Genomic DNA, 10,819 nt, shown 5'->3' with positions numbered 1-10,819 from the left:
GGGGGGGTTGTAGGTGTTCTGGTGGAGCTCCAAGTATCCAAATTTGTGCAATATTAAAAAAGCTTTTTTAAAAATTCTAAAAAAATCAATCGTAATTTTTAGCCATTTGAAACTTGTACTTTATTCTACTGAAATTCAATCGGCTACAAACCTGCATACTCAGAATCTAATTAAAAAACTCGAAATTTTTACGAAGATTTGTTGATTTTTTTTTTTAATTGCATACATTTTTAAGGCAGTAAGCATTTGTACAGATTGGTACATTCTCATATTGGGCTATTGGTACAAAATAAAAAAAATGGGAATATTTTTTTTTGTAGTCAAAAGATTGGTACAACACAGCGATGTTCTACTGAAAAATTTCAACAAATTAATTTTCGTGATTGGGATACTGAAAAATATTTGGGATACGATTTGCACCAAATTTTGTCAAATACCCAATCGTGTGCCACTGCTTTTAAACTTGTATTTATACGGATGTTGTTAAAGAATGAACTATAAAAAAACTAACCAAAATTAAATAACAACAAAAATAATATTTTAAAACTTGTGAAAATTTGGTGCGGCTATAATTTTTTCGACTACTGTACATTAGACTGCATCACCAAAAAAAGTTTCGGTTTTTCCGGCGGGATTACCAAACCTAGTATATTTTAAGACTTCTACCAAGATATTTCGGAAAAATATTAACATTTACGTGAGCTGGACCGGTTTGAAAATACCTCTAAAAATGGATTTTTTATGAATAAAAATAGTTTCTTAAAGGATTGTTGGGAAAAAATCCCCTCAGATGACAAAACAGTTTAAGCCTAAAAATCTACATAATTTGTTTAGGAAAAACTTGAATAACTGCTCCAAAACTTTACCGATATAGACTTATGAGGTATCAGTGGAAAGGTATTTTCTCACCCTTTTTATTTCTTTTCAAAAAAACTTATTCACGTCCCAATTTTTTCTTTATTCAATACCAACACATCTTAGTTCAACATGGAATGGCACTCGTTTATCTTATCTTCCTCTTTCATATATTGAACGAGCCTATTCGCAAAGAAATTAAAAAGGTGAGAAAATACCTTACCAATGGTACCTCATAAATCTAAATTGGTAAGGTTTTGGCTGAATTATTCAAGTTTTTCTTAAACCAGTCTTTGAAAGAAGTGCAAAAACAGCATCAAAAATCTCATTATTATTATTCCGTAGAATTTTTTTAAATATTTTTATGTAATCTTTTTAAGCTTAAACTGTTCAGTAATCTGAGGTAATTTTTTCAAAAAATATTAAAAAAACTGTTTTTATTAATAAAAAACTCAATTTTTGGAGGTATTTTCAAATCGGTCCAGCTCACGTAAATCTTAATGTTTTTGCGAGATATTTAGTAGGAAGTCTTAAAATATAATAGGTTTTATAATTCCGGTTGAAAAACAGTACCGCTTTGTTTTGTATGGGGAGTGATGCTACTATATATAAGTTGACTATGATTACTCGGTCGTGCTATCATAGTAGCACAATGACACTAAGTGAATTTTAAAATTTTCATTCAATTTGGGATTATCTATTATATTTTTTGTTGTTTGTGTGAAATTTTTTATTTTTATCAGTATTTTTCTTTTAATCAAAATACGTTGAAATAAAAGTGAAAAGAAAAAACAATTTGCTAGAACCCCCCGAAAAAAAATCCTGGCTACGGCCCTGGTTTGAACCATGTCTGTTTAATTCTAACTGCCAGTTAAACATCGTTATCGACGTTATCGACACCCAAAATATAACATGTGATCGATAAAGTAGTCGATGTGCTTAACTGAAGGGTGTACCTCCAATTAGTGCTAACTAGACGGGGTACAAATGGCCTTAAATGAAGGCCAAAACAAAAAACACTTATATAAAGAACCAGTTATGTGGGATAAATTATGGTGGTCCACCCTTAAAGATTTCTCCTATAAACCGTCTATTGATGATTAGTGAAAATATTGCAAAATTTCGTGTCCATAGCTGCTTAAGTAGAGGAGTTATGACGCAAAATCTCATACCTGAACATCGGACTTCGAGGCCGGTCCGTAGAGATAAAATCCGGGCCGGTACTAAATATGGGCCGAGCCCCCCTCCTGCCCTACAAAACACTAGATACTTTTGAAAAATACTAATGGCGATTTCGTTTCTACCAAAAATGTTACCTTCTCATCGCCCTCTTCTTAGTGTTTGTGCGTAGAGGGCAAAGAGAAGGTTGAAATTTTCGGTAGAAACGAAATCGGCATAAGTGTATATTTGTTTATTCTCGTAGTATGTGCAGTACGATTTTTTTTTATAGACAAACTTTTTCTTTATGGAGAATGGTGTTTGCTATACTGTAGTACTGATCAAGTGAATGCGTAATAGTCTTTATTGTTTTACTCAAAATGCGTTCCTTTAAACTGGTATAGGCTGTATGCAAGAAACTCGTATCCTATTGATTTTTTGATTTTCCCCTCTTGTGAATAATCGCGACTTACTTTGAAGATAGATCTCCAATTTCGAGTTCAAATCTTTACGATGAAAACATTCAACACATCGAGGCATAATCATAGAAACAGCTTTAGTCAGTCCCGGATTTAGGATCTATGGGCCCATAGGCTCTTTCCGTGGTGCGGGCGCCCCTGGGAGTACAAAGACAAACAGCGGCCACGGGTCTTCTCCAGATTTTAGTTTTTTAAAGTTGTAAACATAACCTAAGTTTACAGGTAAAAATTACGATTAGGTATTTCTATAAATTATAAAAGTACATGCTTTGTAAATTTAAATCCACGTTATATTTCTGGGAGTGTCTATTCGCACTTTGCCAGTGTCACCAGTGTTGCCAGGGTCACCAGTTTCACCAGTGTCAACAGTGTACCAGTGTCACCAGTGTCGCCAGTGTCACCAGCGTACCAGTGTCGCCAGTGCCACCAGTGTCAACAGTGTAGCCAGTGTCGCCAGTGTCACCAGTATCGACAGTGCCGCCAGTGTCACCAGCGTACCAGTGTCGCCAGTGTCACCAGTTTCACCAGTGTCGATAGTGCTGCCAGTGTCAGCAGTGTCGCCAACGTCGCCAGTGTACCAGTGTCACCAGTGTACCAGTGTCGCCAGTGTCCCCAGTGTCGCCAGTGTCACAAGTTTCTCCAGTAAATTAGTATATAGTGAAAATTATTCCCAATTTTCGCCTGCCGCGCTTTTTCTATCGAAAAAATTCAATATATAGTAAACAGGATTAAAAAATCGGCCGATTTCGTCTGCGGCGCTTTTCTATACAAAACAATATGGCCACACTGGCGACACTGGTGACACTGGCGAAACTGGTGATACTGGCGACACTGGTGGAACTGGCGACACTGCTGGAACTGGTGGCACTGGTGACACTGGCGACACTGGTTACACCGGCAAAGTGCGAATAGACACTCCCTACATTTTTTTGTTTTGCACTTTTTTAATTTTTACATATGTGCATATGTATATGGGCAAATCCAAATAACAGGTAGACTTTGAAAAGAAAGCTAAATTGTTTAATTTGTGGGCACACCTATGAGCAAAGACTTTGAAGGTTCAACTCACTTAATTGGGACGTTCCAAATTCAATGACATTCTCCGTTATATCAGATTGGCTCCGGTTTTCGAGATAACGGTACTTGAAAATTTTATTAAATTTTAACTATTTGTTTAAGCGAACAGCCACACGCATTTATATTGCATTGCCCGCATTAACCAAGTGCAGCGAATACACACACGCACTTGTATTGCACTCCCGCCCAAAACCAAGTGCAGCGAACAAACACACGCACTTTTGTTTAAAAGTAATTCGCTCGTTCTTAATTTAGTATGCATTTTTTACGCAATTCTCAAATATCTCTTCGCTGAACTTAGTGAAGTGATGGGTCGCTGGCATTTTCAGCTATGCTCAACTTGCTTGACGCATCAACCCACACACGATGCTCAACAATCCCGCTTGATGAATCACAACTCTTCCGGCGTTGTCTCACGGGGCTCTGTATGGCTTTCGGCATACAGAGGTGGGACAAAGGTTACCATTGGTCACAGCGCCTACCCACATTTTTGAACTTGAATACATAACCGGTGCTCAACACTCCCGCTTGACGCACACCCCCAAAAACTCTTACAGAGTTTTTAAGCGGCAAAGCTACAGCCCTATAAGCCATAGGGACTCTGCATCACTTACAACCATGCAGAGGTGGTAACTGATGGTTGTCATTGGCCCCGACGCCACCCCAAAATATTTTTTCTTGAATAAATTTTTATGTAAATAAATTTATCCTGGTCCTGCCCTCTCACTGAGTTATTCACTATTTTATAAATAACTCTAAAATTTAGCACAATAACCTTTTTTAATATTACCTTAACTATTTCATAAAATGATAGAAATCGGTGCACTATAACATGTAGATTCCATTCAACTGATTATTCAGATATGTGGTTTGGCCTCCAACTTCATTATAAAGAATATGTTAGCAGTGTTTATGATGAATAAAAATAGTACTTAATTTCTTACCTGCTTAACTGGAGGAGCTACATGTTATAGTGAGCCGATTTCGATGATTTTATGGAATAGTTAAGGTAATATTAAAAAACGGATATGTGCAAAATTTTAGTAAAAGTACTTCAAAACTGAGGGAGTTATTTATAAAACCTTTAAAATTTAAGCAAAGTTTGAATCTGGCAAAACTGGGGACGCCATTGAATATAGAAGGATTCAATTAAGTAGGAGCAACTATCAGAACCTTTGCCTAAAAAAGTTGATTTGATTCCTCGCTCGAAATATTCTCACTACAAGAAGGATCCTCATTAAAGTAGTAAGTAGTAAATCAGGGATTTTACACACTTCTAGTAAAATTTTTTTGAGCATTTTACAGGTGTATGTAATGTTATAAGGACTAGTAGTTACAAAAAGATGGAACATTTTCCTTAAATTCGGTGCTTTTGTCATGTGTTTACAACCCTCATAAATGTGTCAGTGTGAACGAATTTTTTACTATGTTGTCCACTGTCGCCATCGATTATGATAATTTGATTATTTGCGGGGATTTTAATGTGAACCTTTTATTCAGTGACTTGTCTAGATCCCCTTTGTTAGATGTTGGTCTATGTGGTTAACTTGTCCGTTCTCACTAGATATGGTAATAATTGTTGTCCTAGTCTACTACATTATTTCCTCGTGTCTGATCTGTCTATTGTCCTGAAATTTGACCAGTTTTCCTTTGTCTCTGACCACGACTTAATTTTCTGTGCTTTCGACTTAAATTTTGACTACCACAGCGCAGCGCTCAGTCCGTCCAGTTTTCCTGACTATCGTTTACTAAATATTACGGATATATTAGCTGACATAGCCTCCATAAATTGGTCTCATTGTTGGACCATTAGCTGTGTAAATGAGAAATTGCGTTTTTTAAATGAAATCATTATAAATTTGTTTAGAACACTTGTGCCAATTCGCACCATTCAAAACCGATCTACCTCATGTCCTTGGTTCACCAAAAAAGTTCGCGCTATGATTGTCAGACGCAACAAAGAATACTCTGTATGGAAGAAGAACCGGAATGACTTAAATTGGCTTATAAACTTGTGAGGAATGAGACAACTGCCTTAATAAAAAGCGAAAAGTTAATGTATTATAGTAAAATGTTGAATCCTGTGCTTCCGAGCTATGTTCTGTGGCGTAATTTAAAAAATTTGCGCGTACATATCAGTGACAGTCCTGACTGCTTACTCAGCCCGGAAAACCTCAACGAGGCATTTGTTAGTCGTACCACCACTTCCTCTTGTGATAGTATTTCCACCGCACCCTATCATCTACCTTCTATATTTGCTGGTCAAAAAGTCTTTGGATTTAATGCTGTGTCAGAAGTTGATGTAGCAATATGTATAAACAGGATACGCTCAAACGCAATTAGGGAAGATGGCATACCTATTAAGTTTGTTAAAATAATTGCACCACATATATTGCCTACTCTAACTCATGTCATCAACCATAGCATCACTACCTCGTGTTTCCCCGATATGTGGAAAGTTGCAAATGTAAACCAATTGCTAAAATTAAGTCTGCGTGTAGTCCCTGTGATTTTCGTCCCATAAGTGTTTTATCTGCGCTGTCTAAAGTCTTTGAGTTATTGATGTCCAACCAAATTCAAGCGCATATTAGTAAATTTAGTCTGGTTTTAGAGCAATGCATAGCTGCTCTACGGCTATCCTAAAAATTCTAGATGATATAAGAATACCCTTTGACAAGAACGAGTTAACCCTGTTATGCCTTCTTGACTTTTCTAAAGCTTTTGACTCTGTGAACCATAACCTTCTGTGCATGAAATTGAAAAATTATTTTGGTTTTGGGAATTCTGCAGTGCGACTCATGCAGAGTTATCCGGTTGGCAGAGCTCAGCGTGTTAGAATCGGCTCTCAATCATCTGTGCTAAAACCACTACTTGCTGGCGTCCCACAAAGTTCAATATTGGGAGCGTTGTTGTTTAGTTTATTCATAAATGACATTTTTTATATTTGCCAGCATGTGCACATGCATGCATTTGTTGATGATGTACAACTCTATCTTTCAGCAAATTTCGAGAATGTAGATGAACTTTGTTTTAAGTTTACCAATGACTTAGCATCCATCTCTTCCTGGGCGTTGAGAAATTACCTCCGCCTTAATAGTGAAAAATCATATGTGCTACCTATTTCTAAGAAACACAACAACTCAGATGTTCCGCAACTATTTATTGCCGGTAGTTGTCTCAAATTTGTGTCAAAGGTGTCAAATCTTGGCTTTATTATTAACTCTTCGCTTTCATGTGACGATCACGTAAACTCTGTCGTCAGCAAAGTGTACAGCATTTTAAGAAATTTGATAACGACTGCAGCCTACACTCCGGTTGAAGTTAGGAAAATACTTGCGTTACAATTAATGTTACCGATCACATGCTATCCCGTACTTGTCTACAGCAAATCGAATTCTCAATCTGCCCATAAAATTGATGTTGTGTTTAACCACATAACACGCTATGTATTTGGATTAGCGAAATATAATCATATCTCTGGGTGGAGGTCGCGTTTGTTGGGCTGTGAAATCTCTAAGTATTGGAAAGCCAGGAATTGTATATTTCTATGTCGACTTTTGCTAGATAATGCTCCTTGCTATCTCTACAATAAACTAATCTTCCCTAAATCAGCTCGAATAAACGACTTGATAGTACCATCTTTTAATTATCTAACCTCTGCAAGGCTATTCTTTGTCAATGCTATTGGTATCTGGAATTCTATCCCTACCTCCATTCGGAGTGGATTGAATAAAAGCAACTTTAGGAACACCATCAATACGTACTTTCGCTGAACCAAATATTTATTTATTTATTATTATTATTATTATTTTTTAAATTTGTGAGTCTGGGTTTCGCTATCTAAATGTCTTCGCTACATATGTATAATAAGATATATACTTTATTTTTATTTTTGTTTTAAGTAATCTGTATGTATTTTATTTTTACTAGTATTTTTAATCTCTGTTTTGTACTATAAAAGATCTATGATCTTATTGTACTAATGTATTTTCTCTTAATAAATGAAATTAAATGAAATTTGAAAAAAATAAAAATTAGGGCGTGTAGGGGAGCTTTTTCCGATTCTAAAAGTGAAACCCCAGAGCGCAGAAGCTTCTATTTAAAAAGGTATTAACTTTTAAAGTTGCAAATTCACCATACAAATTTCATTGATTCATGGAAGTGTTGGAAATGAACACATATCTATATATGTGCTGCCAGATGATGAGAATAGTAAAAAACTCGCGGGGTTTTTATTGAAAATTTTCACTTTATATTGAAATGCTGTTTTACATAAAAAAGAGTCGCAGGCAGAGTATTAATTTTAATAAAAATGTTCATTATTTATCGAATTATCAATTTTATAATAAAAATGTTATAAAAAATTTTCATTATTTATATGAGTATCGATTTTCATGAAAAAAGCGCGCAGACGAAAATTTTAAATAAAAAATCGCGCGGTTTTTTATTAAAATGTTTCATTATTAATGGAAGTACTGATTTTTATAAAAAAAAATTATTTATATAAAATCACGCGATTTTTTATTAAAAATTTTCGTTATTTATCGGTGTATTGATTTTTTTTAAAGCGCCGCAGACATTTATTCCCTAATGTCATCGAGATCTTTATGAAACAGATGTAGATTGTTGAAGATCGCTTCATTTTAGTGTACCTATTTAATTTTCGAACATCTGGTAGCACCTTTCTATTCACCATTACAGCTATTTTGATTTATTTGCTTGTTTACTTTGTTGAAGAAAAGTAGTAAAATTATTAAACGCGTTTTATATTGTTAAAAAGTAAAATAAAATACATTTAATATTTACAAAATACACTTCAAAATTGCAACGATCGCATATTTATCAGAATCGGTTAAGTACTCTTTTTATATCAAAATATTGTTATTTGTGAGAAAAAAAATTATTTTTTTTATTTTGAAAAAAAAAATTTGTGGAGGTCGCGCTAGTCGGTTTTTCTAAAAACGGTGAAGTTTTAATTTTTTATTTATTTTTCGTGACATTTTATAGTGCAGCTAAAAATTTTATTTTTACTTGTAATTACTCGGGTATTATTGGGGAATATTCCCTTAATTACATACCTGTCTTGGACAGTTAGAATGGGCCTAGTGCCCGGAAATATGCTTTGGAAAAAGTAGCTTAAAATTAAAACATTGATACTGAACGTTTTAAGCATTGTCATGGGTTCAAACTCGTTACCAGGGGGTCTATAGTCGCTGATTACGCATCTGATGTCTGTTTCTCAAAACTCAAAAAGGCGGTACCAATATGGCGATAATTTTTTTAAAAACTGAGTGGATTTGATCGATACTCGGTACTCGGTAGTTTTCGGGGTCACTGATTACAAATCTGAAGTAATTTTTTTTTAACTCAAAACGGCGGATCCAATATGGCGATCAATTAAAAAAAAGTGAGTGGATTTGGATCCACCATTTTGAATTTTGAATATCTGCTGACATAAGATTCGTACACAGAAACAAGTTTCAACCCATGACAATGCTTAAAACTTTCAGTATCAACGTTTTAATTTTAGAAATTTTTTAAGAAATTGATAACAAAATTGGATCCGCCATTTTGAATCTTAAAAATTGACTTCAGATTCGTAATCAGCGACCCCAAAAATTCCCGAATTCCGAGTTTCGAACCAATCCAGCCATTTTTTTTTTCAAATTGATCGCCATTTTGGATCCGCAATTTTGAATTTTGAAAAACTGGCATCAGATGCGTAATCAGCGACCCCTGGTAACGAGTTTGAACCCATGGCATTGCCTAAAACGTTCATAGCAGTATCTTTTCGAAAGCATACTTTCGCGCACTAGGCCCATTCTAACTCTCCAAGACATGTATTAATTATGGGAATATTCCCCAATAATACCTTAGTAATTACATGGAAAAGTAAAATTTTTTTTATCCAGCCCAGTATCCTCACTGAAGTCGAACCCATTAGAAGAATGGGAGGAGCTGAAAACTGTGTTTCCTTTGTTATATAAACAAGCACGATCATATTCACATATAGTTGCAACGTCTGTTCCTTGCGAACAATTCTTTTCGAAAGCAAGAGCAACAATAACCACGTCAAGAAATCGGTTGACTGGCAAACTTAAATAAGATTAACTTGTAATCTTTTCCAATGTATATGTATCTGTGTAAATACTATTCATCATTAAACATATAGTTCTGCTATGTAACACAATTTTATTTATTTTCAGTTCCTACATTATTATATTTTATTATTCGGAAGTTTGGAATTTCCAGAGGATGATTAACTTGTGATTTAAAAAAATAAATTTAACTTAATACGGAATACACAATGAGTACCGATACGATTAGGTATCGATACTTATGTTCGATATTTTTCAGGCATCGATACTTTTTTCGATACTACTTCCAAGTAAAAGTATCGATACCTGCATGGTATCGTTTCATCCCTAAGCACACCTCTTGCTAATAATATATATTATTATTATTATTATTATTATTCAAATTTCACTAGCACTACATAGTACCATATAGTGGTAGTGAAATTTGCAATGCATTACCACTAAAGTGCATAGTGGTAGTGAAAACAATTTGGCACTACCACTAACCATATAGTGATAGTGAAATATTTTTTTCACTACCACTATGCACTTAGTGGTAATGTATTTCCCATTTTACTACCGCTACACGAATAGTGGTAATGAAATGCAGCGTGCCCAACCCTGGTACTAACGTATCTACATAAGTAAAATTTTTAGAAAATTATTTCTTTTTTAATTCAATATATTTTTCTTTTTTGTTTTAACTTTTAAACTTTCTTTTAAAAATAATTTTTTTTAAAAATTTTTTTTTTATTTACTTTAGCCTGATTTTATTTAATTTTTAACATTTTATAGTTTTAAAAAGAAAAAATATATATGAGACAATTTTTTTCATATCGGACCCCAAATTTGGTGTCACTTTTTCGATTGGCTTTAATTTTTTTTTTGGGTTCTATACAGGAAATATGCTAACACGTGTTCGTGGAATTTTTTTTTCGCTTTTTTCTTTGGAGATATGATCTGTCAAAGTTTGCATTTTTTTGTGTTTCTGACTAAACATGTGCTCCTTCAAATCGCTATATCTCGGGTTCTGTCCATCGTAGAGACTTCATCTTAACGTCGTTTTAGAGCTAAAGAAACGGGCTTAATATTTCTATATATCAGGCGGTCAAGATTGTCCTAAAGCTAACTTAGCTGTTAACAGTTGAACTTTTTGAAGTTGATATATTAAAG

General features: G+C 34.5%; 1 protein-coding gene across 1 annotated transcript in view; it reads left to right on the top strand.

Moving 5' to 3' along the window:
* The window catches only part of LOC118734295 (protein unc-119 homolog), a 71,137-nt gene that overhangs the window by 41,599 nt on the left and 18,719 nt on the right, over positions 1-10,819 (top strand). The window lies entirely within an intron of this gene.

Source organism: Rhagoletis pomonella, unplaced genomic scaffold, assembly GCF_013731165.1.
Source record: "Rhagoletis pomonella isolate Grant_MI unplaced genomic scaffold, Rhpom_1.0 Rhpom_scaffold_00002, whole genome shotgun sequence".
In the NCBI taxonomy this organism is placed as follows: domain Eukaryota; kingdom Metazoa; phylum Arthropoda; class Insecta; order Diptera; family Tephritidae; genus Rhagoletis; species Rhagoletis pomonella.
The sequence above is the reverse complement of the archived record's forward strand: the minus strand, read 5'-3'. Positions and strand labels throughout refer to the sequence as shown.